Source organism: Camelus bactrianus, chromosome 6 (assembly GCF_048773025.1).
Source record: "Camelus bactrianus isolate YW-2024 breed Bactrian camel chromosome 6, ASM4877302v1, whole genome shotgun sequence".
NCBI classification, from domain to species: Eukaryota; Metazoa; Chordata; class Mammalia; order Artiodactyla; family Camelidae; genus Camelus; species Camelus bactrianus.
The window spans coordinates 54607138-54634959 of NC_133544.1; the positions used below are offsets into that span (position 1 = coordinate 54607138).

General features: G+C 43.6%; 1 long non-coding RNA gene across 1 annotated transcript in view; it reads left to right on the forward strand.

Moving 5' to 3' along the window:
* LOC105075240 (uncharacterized) overlaps positions 1–27822 on the forward strand; it is a 331910-nt gene that overhangs the window by 64365 nt on the left and 239723 nt on the right. The window contains exons 9-10 of the long non-coding RNA XR_012507554.1: positions 366–496; positions 675–750. This is a non-coding gene — a long non-coding RNA (uncharacterized LOC105075240). The remainder of the gene's footprint in view (positions 1–365; positions 497–674; positions 751–27822) is intronic.

Below are 27822 nucleotides of genomic sequence, written 5' to 3' on the forward strand. Positions count from 1 at the left end.
AATGCTGTTAACTCAGTGTTTCCCAGATGTATTTGACAACAGAACTCTCACCTGTTCACAACTTACCATGTTCCAGGGACCAGTGTTCTGAGTGGAAACTGGTGTGTGGGCGGGAGCAAAAGGAGAGATGGTAGCGGAAACAGAAAGGCAGCTCTGTCGAGTTTCTGGTCATTAGATCTATTCCACACTTGGAACTGCCTTCTAGTCACTGTGAGGTCTGGGTCCAGCTGTCCTTGGGCTGCCGTGGTATTTTAGGGTTTCTTATTTCCACCAGTATTCTTATCTCAAACCTTTACTAATTAAGATGAGTTGAGTGAGTCTTTTTACTCGTAACTAAGAGTCTGACTAATGTAACTGGACGTTAGATGTGTTTCCTCAGATACTACGACAGGTGACAAATGTCCCAACTTCCTCAGGAGTGTTGGACCACCTCTATGGGTTGTGCAAGGAAACCGTGGAACTGGTGTGGCCAGCATTCGCCCCTCATGTGCTCCAGGTGAGGGTGAAGGGGGGAAGAATCATCTTGGGGGTGGACAGTGTGAATCCTTTGGCGAGAGTGTTGTCAGTGTGTCTTCCTTTGGCAGCAGAGAGAGAGCTCCCCTGGGGTAGTAAACAAATAAGAGGGCCTTCAGAGTTTCAGATGAAGGGACTGGTACCTATTTCTTTCTGGCCAGAGCTGGCAGAATGAAGCAAGAAGGCAATGATGGAGGAGCTGGACTCCCACTGGTGGAGGAACTAAGGTGTAAACAGGTGAGGACCCATGACAGAGGCATGGGACTTTTATCTTTTTATTTTTTAATTCAAGTATAGTTGATTTACAATGTTGTGTTATTTCTGGTGCACAGCATGGTGGTTGAGTTATATATATATATATTCATTTTCATTATAGGTTATTACAAGCTATTGAATGTAATTCTGTGTGCTGTACAGGAGGACTTATTGTTTATCAATTCTGTATATAGTAGTTTGTATCTGCTAATCCCAGACTCCTATTTTGTCCCCTCCCCCTTTCCCCCCTGGTAACCATAAGTTTGTTTTCTATGTCTGTGAGTCTGTTTGTATTGTAAATAAGTTCTATTGTCTCTCTCTTTTTTTTTAAAGATTCCACATATAAGTGTTATCATATGGTATTTGTCTTTCTCACTTCACTTAGTATGACAATTTCCAGGTCCATCCATATTGCTGCAAATGGCATTATTTCATTCTTTTCTAAGGCTGAGTAGTATTCCGGGGTATGTGTGTGTGTGTGTGTGTGTACACACCACATCTTTATCTAGTCATCTGTCGATGGACATGTAGGTTGTTTCCATGCAGCTAGACTTTATCTTAATGAAGAGAATCTCGCAGAGGGACAAGGGGAACCCAGCATCAAGAGGCTGGTGGTGGATAGTAGGGGAAACTAGAGCTGTGGGGATGGAATTCGTGGCCAGTTGGAGGAAGCACCATCCATCCTGATGACTACATCAAGGTCCTCAGTGGGCAGAGGGTGAGGAAGAAGTGTTAGTAACTGTGTATCTGCTGTGCTGAGACCCGCTTTCAGATGACAATTCCACTGGTGTAGGAAGACTTTTAGTGTCCCTTCCTCTTTTCCCTCCCAGCACTCCCTCCACCCAAGGGGGGTTCAGAGGCAGCAGAGGGCGTGGGGTGGGGGAGGCATAGAAGGAGCATAGAGAAGGTGCCCCGCGCACCCCTTTCTCAGGAGGTTTCCCAGGAGAGGTAGGTGCCAATTGAATGAGAGTTTGGAGATTGGTTTTTTGAGAAGACTTGAATTTTTTTGCCTAAAAAGACCAAAGGACTTTTATTTTTGGAGTGACCACAGGATCTCTGAGCCTTGGGCTGGGATGGAGAAGGTCTATGCAGTGAGTTTTGCAGAGGTTGTGCCTTTGGCTTATTCAACTCTGCACTCTACATTCCAGGAGTAGGACAGAGCTAAAAAATCAATTTCCAGGGCTTAATAAATATTTACACTGCTTCTAAGTAACTATGTGTGAACTAGCTCTAACACGAAAGATTGTAGACACTAAGACTGCACATCCGATTAACGCAGTCAATTCATATGCATTCAATCACTGAGCATTATTAAACACCTCAGCTGGATACTGGGGCTACGAGGATGAATAAGAGCTGCTTCTTGTCCTAAAGAAGCATGCAGCCTAGTGTGAGAAGCCCCAGTCCAGCCTGGGGCTTGCTTCCTTCACGTTGCAGAAGAATCACAGTGGTGTTGGTTCAAAGATACTGTCACTCCTAAGTCTGATTTGATAGATCTGGGTTGGGACCTAGGACTCTGTATGTTAACAAGCACCTTGTTCTAAGGCCATCAGTGGAGAAATAATAATCTAGCCTCTGACCTGCACCGCATACCAAGGCAGTGTTTACTGCATCAGGACATGCATTACTGATTGTCTCACAGTTTACCCCGGAGTGCAGGATGGTGTTACCCATTTGGATACAACATTTCTTTCTTTTGTCCATAAATAAGGTTTTATTGGGATATGCTCATTGGATACAACATTCTGCTTTTTTTTTTTTTTTTTTGGTGGAGGGGGAGCAATTAGGTTTGTTTGTTTGTTTATTTATTTATTATTAATTTTAATGGAGGTACTGGGGATTGAACCCAGGACCTCATGCATGCTTTGCATGCAGTCTACCACTGAGCTACATCCTCCCCACCCTGTTCTTTATTACATCAAATGAAAATAGCTGGATAGATTTGCACCAAATTAGACGAGCATGTTTGGGCTTGTCAGACTTAAAAGACAGGGTGAAGGAAATTTACTGGGTGAGTTCCTGAGGAGGGAGTCCTTTGCAGAGAGAGGCAGCTGTCTTCAGATTGGTGTCAGGTGCTGAATTCTGACAACGCTGCTTCTCCCCAGAGCAGGCTGGGCTTAGGGTGGAAGTAGCAGGAGTTTATTGATTTAATGGTGGTTAATGATTGATGTAAGTAGCCCTGGGAGGCGAGGTACCTGATAACAGAATTTTCATAAAAATATGCAGGATAAAATGGACTATAAGCATGTGAACACAGAGCTTTAATCCTCATTCAGCTCTCTGTTTATGGAAATTTGGCTAAAGTTCTTGTGTTCTCTAGTTCCCTGATTATATAATTAGGACAGGGCTGACTTTTTTTTCATAAAGTAGTTGTAAGGGATAATGAATGCAACCCCATGTTAGCACTTGGAAACTTTATAAAGATGAGTTTTTTTTTAAAAGATGAGTTTTATTATATGTTAGAAATGCAGAATAAGCAGGATGAGCTAGATTTTATTGTAAGAGCTTGGACTGAGTTTAATCTGGCTTCCCTTATACTGTACTGTTTTGTTTATTTCCTCTATTGTCTGCTTTGATGACTCAGTTTACAAGTGTGATGTAATTTTGAAATCACATGTGATTAGATTTAAGAAATCTAACATGAGAACCAGGGCATTTAGAAATTTTTAGAAAGCTGAACAGGACTCTTAGAGATGAAGCAAGATGGAGGAGTGTGCTAAGTGACTGACTGTGGACTTACAAATAGAGGAGTCCATTCTCTTTTGGTTATTAATTTGCTAAGGGGCCTTGAGCCATAAATATAAATGAAATCTGTGAAAAATTGACACATGTACTCAGATCAGGGCAATATATCACCACACCTAAGATATGGTGCAATTTGAAAGTCTTAAATATTTAACATAATTCTGTGTCATATAATTACTTGTATGGCATTATCTTTAATAGGAGCTGATTAATGAGGGTGACATAAAGCAAGGATGAATATTAGTTCTTCAGACACTGATGTTCAGATAGCCACCTGAATATTCATTTTTCCTCTAAGTCCTGTTCCTTCAGGATTATAGAAATGTCAATTGTTTTTGCAGAGTTTCCATTTCCAGAAGCAGTTATTCATAATCCCCAGAGACCTCTTCCCTAACAGACTACAGTAAAACTTAGAATTAATGGTGGTGACATTTTAGACCTAAATTACTGCCTTTGCGGTTTAAATAATTATCCTGCTATGTCTGTGGAAGGGACTTTCAAATTTTTCACTTCATTCCTGGCTTCTCCCTCATCTCCACCTCGTGACTCCTTTCTTGTCCCTTACAACTGAATGCAGGAGGCTGAATTTCTAATTTTCCCCTTTAAATTTTTCTGCTTGTTAATAGTACTTTCATGGTAACTCATCTAAAATAGTTTTTTTAAAAAAACAAATTCTTCTCAATGGTCATCTCTGGACACCCATTTTGTTCTTCCTTTTGGCAATGAGTAGCTGCTATGTGCTGGTCCATCCTGGGATTTACAGGTTTCTTCACCTGTCTTTCTCTGTTTTTGTACTTTATTCCTCAAAGATGATTCCCTCTCTCTCTCTCTCCCTCTCCCTCTCTCTCTATATATTTATATAATTTTTTGAGCAGTTTTAAAGGGTCACGGCAAAATTGAGCAGAAGGTATAGAGCTTCCCCATGTACTCTCTGCCCCTATAACATGCACGCCGCCTCCATTATCAACATCTCCACCCACCAGTGGTACATCTGGTACCGTTCATGAACCTACATTGACACACTGTAATCACTCAGAGACCATAGCTTTCTACTGGGTTCACTCTTGTGTTGTACACTGTATGGATTTGGATAAATGTATATGGACATATATCCACCTTATAATATCATACAAAGGAGTTTCACTGCTCTAAAAATCTGCTGTGTTCCACCTATTCATCCCTCCCTCCCCCTAATTGTTGGTTTTGTAATAAATAATTGTTGAGTGCCTACTGTCAACTGGGAATGGACTAGCTACTTAAAAAACAAACTAAAAAATAAGGTCCCATGTTACTTAGAATCTTACGGTCTGTGGGAGACCAATTACCTAAACAAATAACCTGATGCAATAAGCAAAATTGCTTTAAAGAGATTGTGGGTCAGCAGGATGGGAGAAATGGAGCTCATGAGTCGACCTGGAGAATGTGGAGAATGCTTCCCAGCAGACCTATCTTCTCTAGTGGGAGTGTATGGCATGCAGTGGAGAGGGCTTGGTGCAGAGGGGGCAGGGGATGGCATCTCAGCTGGGAGGATGGCACATGCAGAGGCCCAGCAGCTGTGTGGGACGAGGCCTGCTCAGGGTGATCACAGAAGACCTGTTTGAAGACCTGGCTGTGTGGTGAGGTGTAGACGGAGACGAGACTTGGAAGGGAGGCAGGGCAGAGATTGTGAAATGCCTTGAAGAGCAGGCAAAAGGAATTTATTAGGTTTCATCTTGGAGGCACTGGGAAGCCACCGAAGAATTTGAGCAGCATTCTGATATGATCAGATTATTACGTTGGAAAAACTCTAGTGGAAGGGTGGTAGACAGATGAAAGGGCAGCAGGACTGGAGGCAAGAAAGGCCAGTGAGGATGCTTCCATAATATTTAGTCTGGGATTCAAACAGGGCAAGAATAGGGCAGCTGGGGGGAGACGGGAGAGGAGAGATTTATGAGGTACACAGGATTTGGTAATGATTAAATAATGGGGCAAAGAAGAAGGACGTTTCTGGCTTGTGGTCAACTTAACATTTATCGAGATAGAGAAGACAAAAAGGAGCAGGGTCTTTTTTTGGTGGGGGGTGGGGATTGAAAAGAGGAAAAATGTGTTTGGCTTTGAATACAGAGAGTGCGAGGGGCTGCAGGAACATTTGGGTGGGCGTGCTGAGTAGAAAGGGAGCTGCACAGTCGTGGAGCTAAGAAGAGCCTTCGAAGCAGGAGACGTTGAACTGGGAGCTGTGCTGTCGATGGTGTGGCAAGGAAGCAGGAGCAGAGCAGGTGAGCGTGCGTGGAGGTGAGTAAGAAGACTGAGAAGACGAGAGGGGAAGGAAAGTGCCCCGGGCTACAGACATCATGACTTTTCCCCTCCAAGTATGTCGACCTGCGTCCCTCCAGAACAGGACAATCCTAGACAACCATGATGCCGTTTTTACACTTCAACTTACTATTTCAGTAACATTCAAAAGCTTGTCCATCCTCACAGTCCCAGAACCGTCCTTTGAAGATGTTTCTTAGAGTCCAGGCTCCACTCAAGTTTCATGCCTTGCACTTGGCTGTTATCTTTCTTTGGTCTCAACCAGGGAGGCTCCCCACCTCCCTCTGGTCTCCATGGCAATGAGTGCTTTGAGAACCCAGGCCACCTGTTCTACAGGACACTCCACGTTCTGGACCATGGTTAGATTTAGGTCGGTCATCTCCAGTAGTTCATCAGTCAGTGACGTTTGTATCTCCTACTGCATCACATCAGAGAGGTTCTCATGTCAGGAACAGACCCTTTTTGTAGTTAGATTTTTGACTGTTTTATCAGAAACCACCCACATTATTGGATCTGACAAATAAATATATTTGGATCCAAATTAGATATGTATATTTTTTGGTGGCCTGTTCTTTTCTACAAAGTCACACATATTCTTAGTCTCTCATCTTTAAAATGAAGCCTAACCTAAGTCAATTTTGCCGCTGTTAATTCTGTGTTGCAAATAGCTTGTTCCGAATGAAGCCTGACGGGTTCCACAAAATCCAAGGCCTTGGACCAATCTGATTCATGATGTAGTTATGTTTCTGTGTCACCAACCACTGTCCCTTATAATTGTATGTCTGAGGGATGGACAGAGAAAGGTTTGCTTGCTGAGAACATTAGGAAGGAGCAACCAGAGAGAGGGGAGGTGAACCAGAGATTAGAGAATGTTTATATCAGTTAGGACTTTTGGTGGCAGGTAACAGAGGCCAAGTGCAAAGTTGCTGGAGGAAAAATGGGAATGTATTCTAGGGATGTCGGGGCAGTCAGGTGTGTAGGTATGGGCATGTAACTGAAATTTGTTATGGAACATTATGGGAAATCCAAAACATTTTATTTGTTTGTTTTTCCTCTCTATTCAAAAATTCTCAGGGAAGTCACTGATTGATATTGCTTGGTGAGACCCATCCCTGGGCTGGTCAACCACCATGGGGAGGTGGAGGCATGTAAGTATCCAAAACATGGTAGCTGGGGCCCAGCTGGGCAGTTTGAACATTTCCTAGAGAAGGAGAAATCCTTAATCAGGCTCTAAGAGGGCTTTATTGCTGTGGTGTCAACATAGTTGAGAAAGAGTTTTAGGATATGGGGGTGGGTCACCATGAGATACAGCAGGAGATCAAATGGGAGAGAAAAGTGTACCAGCTGGGTTTGGCATTTAGAATGTCATGGGGAGAAGGAGGGTGTAGCTCAGGGGTAGAGTGTGTGCTTAGCATGCACGAGGTCCTGGGTTCAATCCCCAGTACCTCCATCAAAAAAATAAATAGGCCTCTCGCCTTTTGAGATGGCCCTCTTTCTGCCTATGGAATGTGTATCTCCTAAGCCTGTCTCATTTTCCTAGACAACTCCATCTCCTGGAGCTACCTCTCTGGGCTTCCGAGATGGCCCACACTCTATCTATGGAGTGTGTATCTCACTAAATAAAGTTGCTTTCACTGTACCCTGAAACAAACAAACAAAAAACCCCCCGAAAAACTCTGATTCTGCCTCTCCCCCCAAAGAACATCAGGGGTAACTTCAGCAGGGTTAGTTTCAGTGGAGTGAGGGCACTGAGTTGAGGAGGAAATAGGATATCAGGAGCACCGAGGTCTGTATTCTAGAAGCTTGCTTTGAAAGGCAGGAGAGGTGTCCACTAGCAGCTGAGGTCTACGGCGGAAGAGACTTGCTAAATCAGGGATTCCTCACCTGGGCTCCATGACCTTAGGAATGGCATGCAGAACTTACCTGCTTCTCAAAGAAAGAGATTTGTGACCCACAAACACTTAGAACCACTGTGGTGAAAGAAATGTGTCAATAGAAAAGGAGAGGTGAAAGAAATAGGAGAAATGGTGGATGGCTCCAGCATGCCTCCAAGGACAGGTCAGGATGGAAACCAGAGCTCGGAGAAAATGATTACCCTTCTTGGGAAGAGGATGCTTTATATTTTTTTCTGCTTAGATTGTGGGAAGATGTGAAATCCAGGGCAGATGCAGACACCTTTGTGGGGAACCGTGAGCATTCCATTGCTCTCTCTTTTCTTCGTCCGCCTTGGACTGGCATCAGGATGAAAATTCTTTCTATGGAGAGCTGCCCAAGAGATGGTCATAGCCTCTTCTTTCTTAGGCTCGTCACTGAGTTTTCTCCCTCCATGACTGCTTCTGCTGATATGACTTGTCACTTGTACCTGACACACATGGTGGGTTAGAACCCGAGCTGTGATGGAGCTGTCTCCCTGCCCTGCCCCCAGAACCTTCCACGGGAGTACTCATTACTCCTTGTAGGTGAAACTGACAGATGTGAACAATTAATCACACCGTCTCCCTTTCCTCAAGGTAAGCTGCATTCAGGGCTTTCCCCGAGTTTGGAGCTTCTTGTGTTGGAGCTTCTTGTGTTGGAATTTCCTGGGAAAGAGTGAGTTAATAAACATGATTCAAGAGAGTAGGTAATTATGCGGGTGGATATTTATTGAAGTTAATTAATTTACAGTGAGCGACCTTTGTTTCTTAAATGATCTTGAGCCAAAAAAGGCAGGGAAAGGGTGGCCTCTGGGCCAGGGGCTCAGGTTCTGGACTCTGAACCAATCTTCTCATGCAATGAGCTCAGTTCAGGTTTTCAGATTGCCTGTGCCTCAACTTCACCATCTGCCAGTGCAAATAATATTTGCCATATATGTTAATGGGGGACTGTGTCTGTACCCCATTCAGAGAGGTACCATTAGAACAGTCTGCTGAACATGTTAGTGTTAAAGGGAGAGCTGGAAACCCTTCTGAGCCGCTCCTGTGATCTGAATGTTTTCCAGGCTGCAATTGTGGAAGAACCGGTTTCTCAAAGAAAAGCTTAGTGACACAGAGAGTACTCAGATACCAGACAGAGTGGATTGATTTTTAATTTAAGGGCATTTTTGATTATAAGGGCCTGTATTTTCCTACTTTTGATTTTTATAAACCCTCGAAGCTAGTAACCTTTCTGTACTACTGAGATTCTCTTTAAAAGTAATTTAATAATACTTTAAGTCAGACAGAGAAAGACAAATACTATATATCACTTATATGTGGAATTAAAAAAATACAACAAACTAGAGAATATAACAAAAAAGAAGCAGACTCACAGATACAGAGAACAGTCTAGTGATCACCAGAGGGGAGGGGAGGGGAAGGGGCAAGAAAGGGGCAGGGGATCAAAGCACAAACTATTAGGTATAAAATAAGCTACGAGGATGTGTTGTACAACATGGGGAATACAGCCATATTTTGCGACAACTATAAATGGAGTATAACCTTTAAAAATTGTGGATTGCTATATTGTACACCTGTAATGTATAATATTGTACATCAATTATACATCAATAAAAAATACTAAATCAGCGATCATTAAGCTACCTGGGACTTAGCTGTACTTCCCTTTTTTAAAAAGTTGCATTCAATTTATTCTTTTTAAATTTTTTAACTTTTAAAAATTATGGTAAATATACATAACATAAAACTTACTATTTTAACCATTTTTAAGTAGACAGTTCAGTGGCGTTAGTGGTGTTGACTGAAAAAAATGCACAACTTAAAAGTGGAGAATTATGTTTTATTTGGTGGATTTTCTGAAAACTTCAAGCCCAGGAGACAGCCTCTCAGATGTCTCTAAGGGACTGCTCCGAAGAGGGAATGGGTGAGGGGCAAGATAGGAGGAGTAAAGTAAAGTAGGAGTAAAGTAAGAGAGGAGCCAGGATATACAGGAGTTTTTGCAACGAAGACCGGGTAGTTAGAACATCAGAAGTTTACTGCTAATTAAAGGTGGCGGCAACATCCTTTGTTTGCTGACCTGGTCTGCAGCATTTTTCACTCACAGGACATTCACTTTCTTGTGCAGCTGTTACCACCATCTGTCTCTAAAATTACTTCTTTAGAGATGAAAGTACATGATCTGTTTGTTGGCTTCGGGGATTCCTTCTGCTGGGGATCTGTAGTAAGGTGGCAGGCTGAATGACTGGAATGGTTCTGGAATGAAATGAAAAGGTATAGACTTCCGGTCAAGGTGGCGGAGTAGCAGGACCACGAGCTCCCCTCCTCTCACGTTGACAACAAAACCACAACTGACTGCTGAACAACCATCGATGGGAAGGGGCTGGAACCTGGCAAAAAAGATCTTCTTTAACTGGAAACGTAAAGAGGGAACCACAGGGGGACGGTAGGAGGGGCGTGCTCGTGATATAATTGGGCTCCGTACCCCCTGGTTGGGTGACCCACAAGCTGGAGAAAAATTATATTGAAATGAAAAGATAGGAAGACAAGAGGCCCTCACTGAAGACCGACCTTGTCAGGGTCCGCAGTAGTTTAGGATTCGCATTCCAGCTCAGTCCCCAGCTCCTCACAGCTACTGTTTGCTGACAAGATGAAGTGGGTTTTATACAGAGGGCGGGGAGAGTTCCCGGGTTTCTGTAACATCTGGAGATGCAGAGCTCAGGAGAGTTTAGTGCTGAGTGACGTGGTGGCAGCAACACCTATGGCCCAAGTCCTCTGCCTCAGCTGCCTGCGTGGTGCCACATAGAAGCCCCAGGAGGGAGGGAGCAGGGGGCCGTGAGGGGGGAAGTGGTGCAGTATCTACCCCCAGGGAGTGAGAAGGGCACTGTCCCCGTGTGCTGGCTGGAGGTAAGAGGGCACACCCAGGTAGCTGGAGTCAGTTTCACATACCCTGTTGGAGACTTCTCTCTCCCCATGCAGTCTGAGAAATGCTGGGAGCAGGGAGCAGGGTGGATGGTAGTTTAGAAGTTTCCAGCCTAGAACTCTGATGGTCTTCAACTCTTTCCCCATGACTCAGTCTTTCTCTGGCATTTTCTGAACCAAATACATTGTCTCTGTAGTGACTTGCCCAACACCTGTTCCCTAAAGACTGCCTTGTTCCAAATGTGACCTCATCCATTCTCACCGTTTTATTAAATTGTATTGGTGACAGGTGTTAAAAAGCTCACAATTTACAGCCATTAATGTACTGAAGTTCCACCCAGCAAAGAGAGGACCCTGGTGTCCTCCTGACTGGGTAAAATGTCTCCTTTAGAGAGCTGGTGGTTTTTTCCCTTTGCTGTGGGGATAAAAGTTTACCCTTTATATGTGTGGAGGAAAGTTCCCGTGGTATTGCCCAGTAGCTCTGCTAGGGAGGGAGATGTGTGTCCTTCTCATTCAACTAAAGAGTCCTCTGCAAATGAGTTCAAGGTCACGGGGTCCGCACACCTTGGACTTGACTGAACACAGCACTGCCATGTTCTCCTTGAGGGATGCCTCAGAGAGGACCAGGACAGCCTGCTCCTGCTCCAGTCAACAGCCAGCCAGTCACTGCTTCCATGATCTCACGTTGGGTGTAGGTACCAACTCCCCCTATTTCTCAGCTCTCCTCTGTAGCACAGGAAGCCTGCTGGTGGGATGGAGTGCGTGACCTCCTTGTTCATCATCTATGTTGATTTATGAGAAACATGTAAGAAGACATTATACAGGACCTATACTACTGAAGGCAAGTTTAGAAAGACAAGAGACCTGGTCAGTGGGTTGACTGGCACATCTGTCAACTTGTGTATCTGTCCGCCTCTTTCTTCCTTCTTCTCTTGTGTCTGTCTTGTTCTCTGTCTCTCCCTTGCTATAACTCTCTCTGTCTTATGTCTTTCTGTGCATGGCTCAGTTTGCTTATCTCTTTTCATCTTGTTTCTCTGAGCACATGTTGAAGTCCAACTGTGTGCCAAGTACTATGCTAGATTCTGAGAGTCTAAAGGCAAATAAGACCCTGTGAACAACAGTAGCAACAATAGCAACTGGCATTGTTACTGGCTGCTTGGCATATATCAGACTATTAATAATGAGCTTTATACACATTATTGCATTTAATCCTGTCAGCTCCTGTATGTGATGGTTACGTTACCTATTCATAGACAAGAAAGCTGACGTTTAGATGGGTGTATAACTTGCCCTTGGTCATGTAACTTGTAAAGGCTGAGGCTTGTTTGACTCATGAGTCCACATTATTTCCTGCTATCTTCATTTGCCCTTTAGTAGTTAACTTGAGTCCCTCAGGATGTCAGGCTTCCTGTGGGAATGTTTTATGATAGTGAATTGAGTACAGGTTATTGGTCTGTTTCAGATCTAGGAAGCGATGAGCAACTCTAAACTGCATTGAGAGAGAGACAGACCAATCCACTGATCAAGTCTCTTGTCCCCTCCCTCTTTTTCAATTTTTCTTTTAATCCTGTGGTTCCAGGATAATGCTTCTTATGAATGACCATGAGTGATAAGCAATAGTGTCCAGTACTATGTTGTGTGCTGTGGGGAATACAGAAGATTGGCAAGAATGTAGCAACTCTGAACTACAGAGAAACCCAAAGAAAAGCTTTTTGTTGTTGTTGTTCCTAGTGATCAGAATGCATTAGAACCATTATTTAACTTCATCTCATGTATTTAACGTAAGTGATTAAACAGACTTTGGAATTGACCTGAAGAAATTCACACCCCCTCCCCTCCACTTCTTGGTTGTGTGACTTTAAGTTACTGAACTTCTCTGAGCCTCAGTTTTCTGATCTGTAAAATGGCCATAATAGTGGTAACTCTCTTTTGGAGTTTTTGGGAGTTTTTAAAGAGATGATGCCCAAAAGTGTTGGGCACAATTAACTTTAGCTGTTTTATCCTACACACAGTGTTGGTAAAGTTAATTTAAAACACTGTATAAATCCAGCTGCTGTTAGGTTGTAGTAGCTGCCATGTCTTAGTTTTAGGAGTCAGAGACCTAGTTCTGGGAGTGCTCTCCTCAGCCCAAGGACTGCAGTGACCCGGAATCTCCAGCTCTCCTACCTACAGTTTGCTTATCAAGCAGCTGTTACCCACCATGCCAGGCACTTACACCTGCCGGTGCATTTGGTGGCATGGTTCTTTCTACCCAGAACACCCTTCTCTTCACTTTCTCAACATTTCTGATAGTCAATAGCCCAGGAACTGCTTTGAGTAGCTTTCCCCAATACACACAGATCGAATGAATACTTCCCTCTTCTGCGGACTCATGCCACTGTGGAAACATCCCTGCTGTGGCCATTATTACAGACTGCCTAATTAGAAACAGGGGGTTCTTGCCCACCCCTGGGGATTGTGAGTTCTTTGTGGACCGGCAGTGTCTTATCTGCCTTTGTGTTCTTATCAGGTGGGCAGAGCCCCTGAAGACTCTGGGGGAAAAGATTGAGAGAGCTTTGGCCATTTGCCATGTTCCAAAATTCCTTTCCTTTGCTAAATAGTTAACCAGGAGAACCCAACCAGCATTTTAGGCATTTCCATCCCACAAAAGACTAGTCAGGGCATGATTGTAGATTAGTTTTATATTTTATATATGGCTGGCATTTCGACATGATAATATTTTCAGGTTTGTTACTTTGAAGTGCCTCTGGCAGAGACTAGAAGCAGCCCACTTCCTGAGCCCAAAGGAAATAGGAAAGGCTGTGATTGGAGATAGTCACTGTCAGTCATGTTCAATATGACAGGGAGGCAGGCCACCTGAAGAGAAGTGATTTCTAGGTGGTGGTCACCACGCTTGACTATGGACAGATCTTGTTTAGTTCACCTCTTCTAACTTAGGAGCTCTTGATTGTCCACTTGGACTTTTAAAATGTTGAATATTTAAGGAGAGAACACTTGCATTAGAAATCTGATAAACCAATGTAAGTAATACCTAGTTCCTTAATATTGAGTAGAAAAAAAGAGACTTTGTTGTAGAGCCTTTCAGATCGATGTCTCAGAGTTCAGAACTTCTTGCAACTTAATTTATAAGAAGAACCTGCCTGTCACTTCTGGGGCTTGTGGGAGAAGGAAGACTGCCATGATATTTGGACAAAACTTTCCCTAAAACACCAGGATGTGGTATAGTCACATAGGACAGAGCAGGTTCAGAGCAGGTGGTTGGGAAATACTTACTGAAGAACGAGAGTTTATGTTGCTTAAAAATGTTCCTTACGGCAGTTGTCAATGTTCATCATTTTGATAGGAAAGGAGCAAAGCCAAGATATAAAGTGGACCTAGTTTTGCATGGCCTGAAGTTAATGTCTCCAAAGTTCACCATTTCCCTGCTCCACGATTTATTGTATCTGAATCACTGGCTGATTCAGATCGTGGGCAGGAATTTAAATTCCTGAACTGACTGTGAACTCTGGCAATTGTGGGCCTCCACTAACTGGGCTTTGACTAACTTCAGCCCAAGCGCCTGGAGCTCTGGTGCAGTCTTAAGAATTGCTCAGAATTGTATGAGATCTCTCTTTGCCCTGATCAATTGAGGAAGTATTATGAGCCCCTTCTCCCCTCGACCACTGAAAATTCCACACTGGCCAGAGATCTGCTGAGAGTGAGTTCTCATCTCTTTAGTTTAAGCTCAGTTTTTAGTCTTACTTTGGCCATAGTAGAGTGAATCCCATATGCCTTTATCGACAGGGCTTCTGTGTTTTACAGGGAGGGGAGCGGATGGGGAGTCTCCAGGATGTTCTGCCAAGTACAGTGAGTGTTGCAGACGCTGGTTCTGGGCGGTGGCTCCCTGAGCTCCTCTGTCTTCACACTTGTGGTTAGCCCTTCATTAATAAGCTATCTTTCAAGGTTGGATGCACCACGGGGCTGGCCAACCAGACTTAGTTAATGGGTGACTCTCTTGCTGGTTTATCTTCTGAATCGGTACTTGCCACTTGCCAGCTTTCTTGTATCACGTGTAAAGTGCAGGTTGCCACTTAAGTCTGCTTATCTTGGAAGAACTGAAGTCCTGACACTGTCTGGCAAAGCAGCAGCTGCAGGAGAGGATTAAGAAGGGAGTGGGTGGTGACCACTGTGAGTGCAAGTGCTAGGGGCTGGGATCCCAGCCACGCTGCTTGTCCACCATGTGGCACCAGGCAAGCCTCATAGGCTCTCTGACCCTGAGGAAGCATCTGTGGCTGTAACACACACCTTATGGGTTGGGGGTGGGGAGGACCAGGGAGATGACTCTAAGCAACAGTGCCTGAAGGGCTGTGCTGTGTGGGGGCATCCTGGGACAAGAGTCCTTATCCACCTCTTTCTTGCTATTTGAGGACCAGCATATATTCTTTCTGTGGTGTGTGGTGCCATCCTGGGTGCTGAATGGAATTAGACACGTGGGGTGGTCTTTTAGGAACTCACAGTTGAAAGCAGGCATCTTTAGTACACTGGAAGCAAAGCTTGCATAGATATCACATAAAACAGTGTGTACCTATTTTAAAGAATAGGTTACTGAATACAAAAATTATATTTTGTATTTTAGTGAGCAGGAAATTGCACTGGCTGGGAGATGGATTTTTACCTTCCTGCAAATGTGCCATTAGGGCCTTCAAGGCCCAGATGGAAATCCAGGGGCTCTTTGGTTAATTAAAAATGGAGGAGTCAATACCTTGTAATGGCCTATAATGAAAAAGAATATGCAAAGGAATATATATATATGTAGAACTGAATCATTATGCTGTACACCAGAAACTAACACAACATTGTACATCGAATATACTTTAATTAAAAAATAAGCAAATAAACAAACAAACAAACCGGAGGAGTTTTAAAATGAGGGAGGAGATGTTTCATACTAGCACTTTCCCAAAGGCCTGCAGAACACGTCCTCTACAAGATTTTCTGGGATAAAAGGTCTGGTGTCCAAAAAGGGCTGGAAACAAACGGGTTGAGAAATGTTGCTTTACTAATCCCAGTGGACAATGCACGTTAAACGTAGCAAAAAATCTTGCATATCCCAACACTTTTCAAGCTCATTTGAATAAGAAATCTTTCCCAACAACTCCTATTTAAAATAGTGGGCAGACGTTTAGAAATACAGTTTTAGTTGTTGGGTGTGTTGTGAGGTCCGTTGTTAAAGGTTGATTTGTGAGTGGGTTTCCCTGGAAAATTCTCAAGAGAGAAGTAATACAGATAGAAATTATTAGGAGTTTGGGATTAACGGACACACATTACTATATATAAAATAGATAAACAACAAGGATCAACTGTATAGCACAGGGCACTAAATTCAATTTCTTGTAATGAGCTGCAATGGAAAAGAATCTGAAAAAAAGTATGTATGCATATGTATAACCGAATTGTTTTGCTGTTCACCTGAAACTGACATTTTAAATTGACTACACTAAAAAATAAGAATTAAAAAAAATACATGGACTGCTGAATAGGTTTTTATCTCTATTTAATTTTTTTTCTATTTCCTCAACTTTTTCTTATGAACTATTTCAAACCTACAGGAAAACTGAATGACTAGTTGTGTGGTCAGGCCACTCATGGTGGCTGTTCTCTTGTTCTCTGTACGTCCCCTCCTTGACCAGCCCCTGCTTCACCTACACCCCACTCACATGACTATCCAATCCTCTTAATTGTGGGGCTCAGTCAGGGACTACCTATGTGCTTGCCCCCTGCCCCAGCTCCTGGTTTCCCTAGGAACTGATGAGCCAACCTGATGTCAAGTCCCCTTGTAAATGGTGGCCTCCTCAGCCCCTGAGTGGAGAAGACTGCTGCCTGTCCTCCTGCCATGTGCCGCACGCAGTGGGAGTGTCCCGGGACCTTCTGCTTCTGATTTGTAAGATCCTTGTCCAATAAACCACTGATGTCTCTGCCTCTGTCGGCAGGCTCAGTCTTCAGTCTCATGGCTGGGCAATTACAAGGCTTGCAGGCCTGCGAGGTGCAGCCAAACATTAGTACAATGACCTCCCAAGTTATATACACGTTATGACACATCACTTCTCAATATTCAGCATATATCACTTAAGAATACAGATATTTGGGAGTGGGTAATAGCTCAGTGGTAGAGTGCATACTTAACATGCATAAAATCCTGGGTTCTATCCCCATTACCTTCATCAAACAAAACAAAACAGATATTTGTCTACAGAACCACAGTGGCATTACTCCTACTAAGAAAACCATCTAAAATCAACTTAATGTTTAACTTTCCCCAATTGTTCCCCCCCAAAATCTTTATCGCTTTTTTCCAAACTAATGTACAACTGCCTTCTTTTTTTTTTTTTTTTTGGTTGTTTTTACTTATTTTAACTTAGAATAGTTCCTCCCTGTTTTTTTTTTTTTTCCTCTGATGACATTGACCTGAAGAATCCAGGCTAGTGGTGGTAGGGAATGTCCTACATTCTAGATTTGTCTGCTCCCTCATGTTCCCTGGCTCCTCTGTCCTAGTAATCCTTGAACCAGGATGCACATCAGGACCACCTGTCTTGAATAATTGGCATTACAAGGAAGGGGGTTAATTGGCCCCCTCTTCTCCTTGCAGGTTATTTAAATCAAATTTATTTATTTTTGGGGGGAGGGGTAAATTACGTTTGTTTATTTATTTATTTATTTATTTAATGGGAGGTACTGGGGATTGAACCCAAGACCTCATGCATGCTAAGCATATGTTCTACCACTGAGCTATACTCTCCGCTTAAATTTAAAACCTAGAAAAGAGAAGACCGATGCCTGAGTTACACCCTAAACCAGTTAAACCAGAATCATTGGAGCTGAAGCCCAGGGGACCCTCGTTTCAGAATTCTCTCGGTGATTCCGATACAGTCAGTGCTAAGCACCGCTCTATCCTGCAGATCCTATAAATTAGAAATCAGACTTAGGCTATACATTTTTGTCTAGGATCCTCTGACTGCATGTTGCAGTCACTTGGGAGCTTTAAAAATGACTGATGCTTGGGGCCCACCCTGGAGGTTCTGACACATTTGGTCTGGGCAGCATGACCTAGGCACGGGGAGTTCTAAAATCTCAGGTGATTTTAATGCAGCCAGAAAGACCCAGTGCCATGGGTTATTTTGTTTGATTTGCATTCTACGAGGAGGTACACTGCTCCATTATTTGTGATGCTAAATTCAAACACTGGATTAAGGCGGTCACACCAGACCTCTCCGTCGCAGAAGTACATTTGCTCCTGTTTATTTAATTGATGCATCTAATGTAAGTGGACATTTAGGTTGATTCCAGGTTCTGACTATTATAATAGTGCTGCTATGAACATTCACATACTTGTCTTTGGGTGAACACATTGTGGTTTATTTTGGTGGTGGTTTTTGGAGAGGGAACATATACCTAACAGTGCAATTGCTTGTTCATAGGGTATGCTCTGTTTTATTCAATCCTGCCAAACAGTTTCTTCTTTGGATATAACTCCATTGGTTTTTGTGTACTTTTACTTTCTGGCTGCTGTCCTGGGCTCATCTTGTGTGTTCTCTGCCCGAGCCCTGGAATTTCTGCCATTTCTCTGAGGAGCCCTGGTTCTTTTGAATAAGGAACAGTATTAAAAACCCCAGGTCTGTGTGCTAGTGGTGCCAGTAGCGATTACTGGGATGTAACTGCTTTTAGTTCCTTTTCCTGGACAAAGCTAGGACATTCAGTAAAGAAAACAGTCATGTGTTTGAATGGACAATTCCAATTTCAGTTTAACATTGCAGGTTTTTTTCCCCTAAACTCTTATTTATTTATTTACTTATTCATTCTCATTTTTTATTGAAGTGTAGTCAATTTACAATGTTAGTTTCAGGTGTACAGCAAAACGATTCAGTCATAACTCTGTTTTATTTTATATGTGCATCTCTTTTTCTTATGTTGAAAATCTTGGCTCCTAATAACATCAATATGGTTTGTTTATTTTGTTTGTTCTACGTTTACATAAAGCAGTGGCAGAATTGCAATACTAATATTACTATTGACAATAATATTATATGAATCAAAAGGATGTATGAAGTGATAAAGCTTCAGATTTCCTTGGAGTTTTTATTTTGTCTTTTGTGAGCAGCTTATAGGATCCTAAATCGAATAGCTTAAATCTAACGCAGATGAGAAATTCAACCAGTGGCTTAAGAAGGTGGGTGTTGTGCCCAGAATATTGACTGTGGGGCTTGGCCCTTCTGGAAGATTACTGTTCTTGACCTCCCACTGTTTGCCCCTCCCTCTCCTTCCTCTAAAACCATTTTTGGGGGTTTTCAGGGTTTCCTCTGGGGAGGGGTACACATGTGGGGGTGCACTTCCTTCTCTCACCTAGAGGGTCTGTGGTCAGCATCCTCCCCTCCCACCCCAGGTTGTGATGGTGAATTCTGTGTGTCAACTGGGTTAGACTCTGGTGCCTAACCAGCCTCGATGCTGCTGTGAAGGCATTTTTTTGAAAGGTATGATTAACATTTAAATCAGTAGATTAAAAAATTATTTATTTATTTATTTTAATGGCAGTATTGAGGGCTGAATCCACACCTTGTGCATGCTAAACACGCATGTGCTTTACCAGTGAGCTATACTCACCCCCCTAAATCAGTAGATTTTGAGTGAAGCAGATTACCATTCAGCATGTGGTGGGCTTCACCCAGTTAATGGAAAGTCTTAAAAGACTCAGTTCCCTTGATGAAGAGGGATTCTGCCTCTAGACTCAAGACTTCAACTTCTTGCTGGAATTGCCATTCTAGTCCCTAGATTTTGGATTTGCCAGCCCCCACATTTGTATGAACCAGTTCCTTCAATCCCCGCCCCCTACCCACCTCCGGCTCTTTCCTCCCCCTCCGCCATTCCCTACACACACGCACAGCCCCCCTTCCCCCTGGGTTCTGTTTCTATGGAGAACGCTGACAGAATACTGGTTATCTCATCTCTCAGACAAAATGGGGATCTCTGTTGTGGCCCAGGAGCAGCACACAGGTGAGAAGCAGATCATTATCCAGGCAGAAGAGGAATGTAGCAGGATGATAAAGGGTCCTGTTGAGGCAGCAGGTGCAGGAAACAGAGTGTAAGAAGCTGTCTCCCCTCCCACTCAGAACTTGGCTAATGTGGTTGCCTGCACATGCAACTGTAACCTTTGTTTGATTTGGAACCAGAGGGTCCTTCTGGGCCAGGAGCACCCTAACACTCCCTGTTTTGGTGAGAGAGGAGGAGGCTCTCTGTGACCCTCACGTGCTTCTGGTTGACTTACAGGCTCTTAGGTGGGACAGGCTGTGTACTCCCAGGTGGATTTGCCTCAGGGTAGACTACAAGTAGGACTTACCTCTTGGAAGGCAAATTCTTCTGTGCCAGTGGTGCCCTCCATGTTCACAATGGTCCTTACGAGAGCCCCTGAGTTGTCTCACCAAACCTTCAACCCTTTTCCAGCCCGATGATTCAGGCAGCCACCACACAGCAATTAGAGTTGGCATGCAAGATGAAATGATTTTGCTATTTTTGGTCTTCCTAGCTGTTAATCAGAGAAAAAATTTAATTGCCCTCAATGCTCAGCGATCAATAAAGTGGCTAATGTTTCTTCTCTTGTGTATGATCTCACTCCTTTGACAGGGTTTTCTTTTTCTTGGCAGCAGTTATCGAAGCAGGAGGCGGGACGGGCATCCATGTGAGGTTGCGTGGATGTAAGAAAGTCAGTGCTGGTTTCAGTGTGTCTAGTCAGATAGGCAAGAGGGAGAATGCTCCAGAAAAAAATTTATGTTGTTTTAATTCTCAAAAAGTTGTTTGTAGAAATGATAAGACCCTTGTCTGTCTTACAAGTAAGTTTAGGGGATAAAGAATCACCCTTAATTCCATCTAAAATATCAATTTCAGTAATGTAGATACACAAAGGAAAGCTGATTTTAAATAGAAAAAAAAATCCCAACCCCTCTGTTAAAGATATATATGAAATTCACTCACACTGCTCCTTCCACAACTTCTGTTATTTAAGATGATTAGGTTTTGATGAAACATGAGTTTGGATCATGATTTCTGCACTTTCCTCCCCTTTTTTCTTTCTTTTTTTGGGGGTAATTAGGTTTACTTATTTACTTATTTGTTATTATTATTTATAATGGAGGTACTGGGGATTGAACCCAGGACCTCGTGCATGCTAAGCCTGTACTCTACCACTGAGCTACACCCTCCCCAGCCTGATCTGACTTCCCCACTTTTCTTGCAGTTTCTACCTGGAGAAATTATCCATTGGGAATTGATCTTTTTAATACAGATTTTTCTCTCTGAACTAAGCAGAAGACTGCTGACTGGTTTTCCTCCAGTGGGTTTTCTATATCAGCCAGGTTTCTAAAGTGGAGACACCATGGACGGTGTCAGTGCCCCGAAGCAGCCACCACCCCCTCTCCCTGCACCCATTTCTCTCTACTCTGCTTTCTTGAGAGTGCTCACCACACTCTGAAATTATTTGTTTTTTGTCTGTCGGGGCCCCTAGAGTGAATGTGAGTGTTTAAAGCTGTTTGACAGCTTCAGTTGCCTTGAGGATTAAGTCCAATCTCTTCCTCACAGCACAACCTGCAGCCCTGTCTATTTCTCTAGTTTCTCCTCCAGCCCCTTGGGACCACATTCCAGCCTCCCTTGAACTATATCTTTTTCTCTGGTTCTCTGTCACATGCTTTCCCCCTTTTCCAGAAAACTTCTTTCCCTAGTTGATTCCTCTTCACCCTTGACCCACTGGCCTGGGTAAGAACATTTACTGTGTACTCTTTAGACTTCCTTCATCACCGGGTTATCTTGCTATATTATTATTGCCCATTTATTTATCCATATTCCTCCACTAGATGTGAAGTTGGGGGCAGGGGCCTCCTCCCTCACTGGCGTCTCTTTAGAGCCTGGCATATAGATATTTGTTGAGCCAATGAATGAATGAAAGAAAGAAGGAAGGAAAGAAAGAAAAAGTCCTGCAAGTTACTTAGAAATGATTCCACTTTTGATAACTGGAGGTACCATGATAAATTATGTCTTCTTTATCACAATTCTCTGCCAGAAAGCAGGATAAGGAAAAGGCCACAAATCCTGGACCTGGAGAAATCATTTCACCCCAAACTAGATCTGTAGTAACCTACAGGTGATGTGGGAGCTGGGTTGGTGATCAGGACACTTGCACTGATGTCCTCATTCTGCCACATGTCAGGATTTCTAAAGCACTGAAGGGAAGATTCCAAAATACTCTCAGGGTCAGGAAAAAAAATGCAACCAATTCCTTTTGGGTCTAAAGGTTTTGTGATTTATTAGTACCACCAGTTAGGCAGACCCAATTATTCTGAGCTGAGATGAGGGGTAGGACAGTTTATGGGCCTCCTACTCTAGTCCACCTGAGGAAAGGGAGAGAATGTTCATCAAAGGGTCAGCTGAGTGCTGAGGTTGTCTTGGTTTCTGTTACTGGAAGATGGTACAGCCAAGGCTCGGATGGCATGACTGGAATGATAACTGAGAAAATATTTGAGACTCAGCTCAGTCAATGAGCGTGTGTGTCATCAGGTTGTGTTCCTCAGATGGGCCCATATAAATGATTCATTTGGTAACTAATTTGACAAAGACAGAATGAGTGGGAAATTTAGTTGGCAAGAATTATACCAGAAAAGATTCTCAGTGAGAGGATTTCAGAGGTCTTAAATGGTTTGTGTTGAAGGGTCTCGAGCCTCCCCACCACAGCTCTTACAGGCCTGTAGGCCACAAAGGGCTTTCAGAGACACCCCCCCCACCCCATGCTTTCCATGCACTAGACACTGTGGAGCTGGAGCTGGGAGGAGTCATGAGTTCCTGTATGTGGTGGTCCTCGAGGCCCTCACACTTTAAATGTTGGGGCTACTCTGGGCTGTGTCTGTTGCTGAGAGACCACAGGACTATGGTCAGCTTTGTTTTAAAGACTTGATTTGCAATAATATGGGAAAACTTCCCCTTGGTGTCCACGACGAGGGAAAGTTGTTGGGAAAAACTGTCAGAAGAATTCTTCTGGACTGTTGGTCACAGTGGCATAGGAGGACTTCTTATAGCCTAGTCTGTCTGAGAAATGGGGCTGGACAAATCCAAGAACTTTGGACATTGTCTGAAATGAAAGCTGTGGAAAGATTAAGGCAGAAAGGCTTCTTTAGTTTGGCCTTCATTCTTCCTTTTAGTCAAGATATGGACTGATAGAGAGCCTTGATTTATATCAGGAAATAGGGAATGTTGGAGATGATGGATTTTAGTTCATGGATTTTTTTGTTTTTTTCCTATACAGGGAGGGACCTAATTACCTCAAGTAAATGAAAAAAAAAAAAAAAAAGCCAAATTCCCAGGGGTCACCTAAACTGGGTTAATTGGTCTTATGAGGTTAATTTTAACTTCTAGAGCCTTTGAATTGCTGGAGGCAGTAGTTTTAGATGTGGAGCCATCAGCTTTCCTTGGAGAACTGCCTTTTCGCTGGAAGGGCCTCTGCAGTTATGACAGTAGGTCCCACTCAAGCTTTGTGTGAATGACAAAAAAGAGAAAAACTGCAGTGAGGTTACTCCCTAGGCATTTTAAAACCCAGTTAAATATTAGTAAAGACCCCCAAGTACCTGTTACAATGACAAACTGTGTTCTTGGCAAACTGAAGTCTGAACCCGTATGGGAGACTGTGCAGGGAGACCTTATTCCCTGGTCATAGGTAGTTTTCCTATAAAAGTGGGATCACCCGCTGGATTCAGACCTGGGCTCCCAGGAGGTCAGGGCCTTCATTCTGGGCCTTATCTTGTTCACGGATGTGATAATGACCTGGAGTTCTTGGGTCCTGCAGCTCACTCAGGGGTTGTCCACTGCTCAGGGGTCCACGGTGTGGCCGGTGTTGTGGCCAGAGTCTGCCCTGGCTATTGAACGCGGGGGCCTCCTTTTTGTTCTGTCGAGGTTCCTGTCCTCTCCCTGAGGCCCGAAATCCGTTTGATGGTTCCAGAGGCCCTTCGGTCCTGCCCGTGGTCTGTGCTGCTCCCGGCGCCAGTAGGTGGGCGGGTCGCGCCCCCTCCCAATGCTGAGTGGCGCGCCGAGCTCGTGCTGGGCAGGCTGGCAGGTCGCACCCTGCTCCCCCTACATCCCAACCCGCCACCCCAACCCCCACCTCCTCACCCCACCCCCCACCTCCACCTTACCCCACCTCACCCCCACCTCCACCTCACCACCCCTCCCCTCCCCACGCTGCGCCCGGCGCCGCGCTCGTGCACCGCAGGCAGGAGGGTCGCGCCCCGCCCCCCGCCCTCCCACCTCCCCCACCCCCACGCTGCGTCCTGGCGCCGCGCTCGCGCACAGTAGGCGGGTGGGTCACGTCGCCTCCCAATGTGTTCTGACGCGAGTTGAGCAACTCGTATGATACATTCAAAACCTCTTTGGTCATGGACATGAGGAAAAGCTGAAAAGGGTACAGCTTTTCAGGAACTGAAAAACAAGTTGTGGTAAAGCAGGTGAGGCCCCGGCGTCCCCAGATCTGTGAGTATTAAGTTTCTTTTTCCGGCCTTCTCCACCCTCCTGCCGTTTGCCCAGGCAGAATGGTTTGCAGCTGTGGTGTCAGTTGGGGCAGGTGAGGCTAACAAGGAGCCGCTTTTGAAGCTCTGTGTTTGCACACTCTGAGATTGGGGGCGCAGCCTGGGTCCTATTGACTGAGAGCTGACTTGGTCCCGGGGGCAGCCTCCAGGTCTGGGGAGGCCTGCTGCCGTCTGCTGCTCCCTGGTGGACTGTTCTCGCACAGGCACTCCAGGCCAACTAAGAGGACAGGATGAGTTGGGGTGTAAGGGGCCTCGGTGTGAAGGCAAGTTTCGTTACTTATGTTCACGTGGAGGGAAAAACTCACAAGATACATAGAAACCCTCTGGAAAAATCTACGCATTGCAGCCCTTCACCTGCAGCTTCTGTTCCTGCTGTAGTATCCCGACATGATTGTCCCCATCCCTTGTGGCCTTGCTTCAAGATCCCATCTCAGACTCTTCTCCTCAGTAATAAACATCGTGTCAATTCTTTGTTGAAGTCAGGTCTATCCTGTTTCTCAGGCCTGTTAATTTAGAAGCTTGCTTTAAAGAGTAATGGGAGGAGGGTATAGCACAGTGGTAGAGTGCGTGCTTAGCATGCATGAGGTCCTGGGTTCAACTCCCCAGGGCCTCCATTAACAACAAATTAAAGAGGTAACAAAATGAAGCATGGCTTGTTCTTAGTAAATCCAGGCTGGGTCCCAGCAATTACTGCATCTTTTTGTAAAAGAGGGCTTAGAATTCTGGTTAACAATGTGGATTCTGGGGTCAGAATTCCCTGGGTTCATATCCCAGCTCCATTATTGAGAGTGAGAGTAATGCCTCTTGCATGTTGTGAGGATGCGATGAGATGACGTATGGGAAGCACTTTGTACAGTGCTTGTCACTTAACCATATGGATGTCAGCGGCTTTGATATTTTTTAAATTCTCACAGTTAATGAAATAATTTGTTCTAGACTTTAGTTGGAGGAGTCACCAAATCCTGTAGTTTGTGGATTGCATTCTTCATGATTTCTCAAGTGCTGATATTCTGTGGGAAACAGCAGACACAGCCTCAGCCCAGTGGGGTCATGGCAGGTGGTGGGGGGAAGGCAGTCTCTCCTGCTCACTGAGAAGCCAGGAGTTGAAGTGCAGGTGCTTTTGGCAGATCACAGGTGTCCACATAAAAGTGCAACCTGCTCTGCTTCCAACCTGTCTAAACTCTCCACCTACACAGTATAAAACAAAAATGTAAACAACACACTTTGCACCCTGTGATAAATCAGAAGTGACGGTCACCCTGACTGTTTGGTCCCCTAGATAACGAGACTGACTATTTCCCATAATCCTGGGCTCCTAAACAAAAACAGTTTTACCCCCAATTTTTGCTGCGTTGTTGGCTGGTGAGAGTCAAGAGTTTTTGTGAGTCTGGTAGTTATGTGAGCTAGTGGCTGCTTTCCATCGTGAACTGACTAATGTAAATTTTGTAGCCTTTGTAATATTGCGTACTTTTCCCTTTAAGTCCTTGTTTTGAGCCCTTCCTTCTGAAGTTTGACTCCTTTGCTGTCTTTGAGGGTGAATTCTTTGTTCCTTTTCTATATTCTTCTTTCTCTGAGCATTCCTTTGACACCTGTCATGCATGGGTCTTGCTAAAATGCAAAAGCTCAAAGATGTCCTGTCTAGACCTCTTTGTTACTGGGTTACAGTAAGAAAATTGATTTTGAAATATGTTTAGACTTAGGAGAGGTGACAAAAATAGTATAGTGAGTTCCCGTATACCCTTTATTCAGCACGTCCTAATGATAACGTCTTACATAAACAATAGTACATTTTCAAACCAGGAAATGAACATTGCTATTAACTCAATTACAGCCTTTATTCAGATTTCATCATTTGTTATATGCACTTTGTTTTTTGGGGGTATATAATTCTATGAAATATCACATATGTAGATCTGTGTAAACACTAACACATCCAAGTTACAAAACTATTTCATTGCCACAAAGAAACTGTGATGTTACTGCATTATAGTCAGTCACACTCTCCTCCAAACCTAATGCCTGACAGCTACTGATCTGTTCTTTATAACTTTGTCATTTCAAGACTGTTATATAAATGGAATCATACAGTATGTAAACTTTGGGATTTTTTTTTCCTGCTGAGCATAATGCATTTGTGATCCAGTCAAGTTGTTCTGTGTATCAATATGTCCTTTTTTGTTGCGGAGGAATTTTCCACTAGTGTCATATACCCTACTGCAGTTTGCTTATCCATTTGCCTGTTGAAAGATATGTGGGTCGTTTCCAGTTTTTGGCTATTACAAATAGAGCTGCTATGGATATTTGTGTACAGTTTTTTTTTTGTGTGTGAATGTAAGTTTTATTTCTCTAGGTTTGGGTGACAATTTAATGTTATAAATTGTGTTATATTTTTGCAGTTGTATTTGTAAAATTGTTGGTGTTAATTAGTGCTTCTTGAATTGTCCTGGGTGAATGAGAAAAGAACAGAAGTAACTTAATATATAAGCGATGTATTTGGGCCAAGTGAAGTCAAATGATATCATGGCATTTCGTGCTATTGGTTATTGACAGCACTTCAAAGAGATGCAAGTGGTAAGAGAGCTGAGCTGCCACAAAACACATGGTGACTCAGACCCGCCAAACTCAAAAGTGTTCGTGTAGAAGCATCAATATAATTGCCATGTTGTGACGAGTGATTTTGTTCCAGCAGAAAAACATCATCCATCTCATTGTATTAAAACAATTGTTCATGTGGATTTTTATTGGTTTTATAGTTTTGTTTTTATTTCATTTATAAATTTGTTTGAGTTTTATGACTGTGGACCAGCATATGAACACCATGACTACTCAGTAAAACCGCTATAGTAGATGTGATTTAGCAGTGTTGGCTGTGCTAAATAAAGTCAAAGAAATACACAGATACACTTTAAAAAAAATACAAGGATGGGGATTTGTAACATGTTTTTTATTTGTATATGGGATCTCACAGAAGTAAAAAAAAAAAAATGTGGCTTATACAAATGTATAAGGTCTACTCTCTTTTATAAGCGTCTGAGCTAGTAAGTCGTCCAGTAGTGTAGTGTCATCCTGAGACCCAGGTTCCTACTAGTTTACACTCTGCCTTCTCTTAAATTGGTGCTTCTCAAAATTAAATGTGAATATGAATCATCTGGAGATCTTATTTAACTGCAGAATCAGCTTCAGTAGATCTGGTTGATATTGGAAAATGGGGTGTGAGAGGCTGGCCTTGTCCCAGGTCTTGCATGTGTCCCTGGGATGTGCCCCGCCAAGTGAGGGTCCTTGGCTTCGTGCAGGAAAGAATTCAAGAGTGAACCATAGGTGAGTAAAAGTAGATTTATTCAGAGAGATGCACACTCCGCAGACTGAGTGTAGGCCATCTCAGAAGGCCAGGGAAGCCATGAGGCATCGGGGTGGGTGTTTAGTTGAAAGTAAAAGTAGATACACACACCGTAAGTTGACACACTCTCCGTAGACAGAGTGCAGTCCATCTTACTTGGAAGGGAGAGTGGCCACGAAGTGCGGGGTTGTTAGTTTTTATGGGCTGAGTTATTTCACATGCTAGCAAGTGGGAGGATTATTCCAGCTACTTTGGGGAA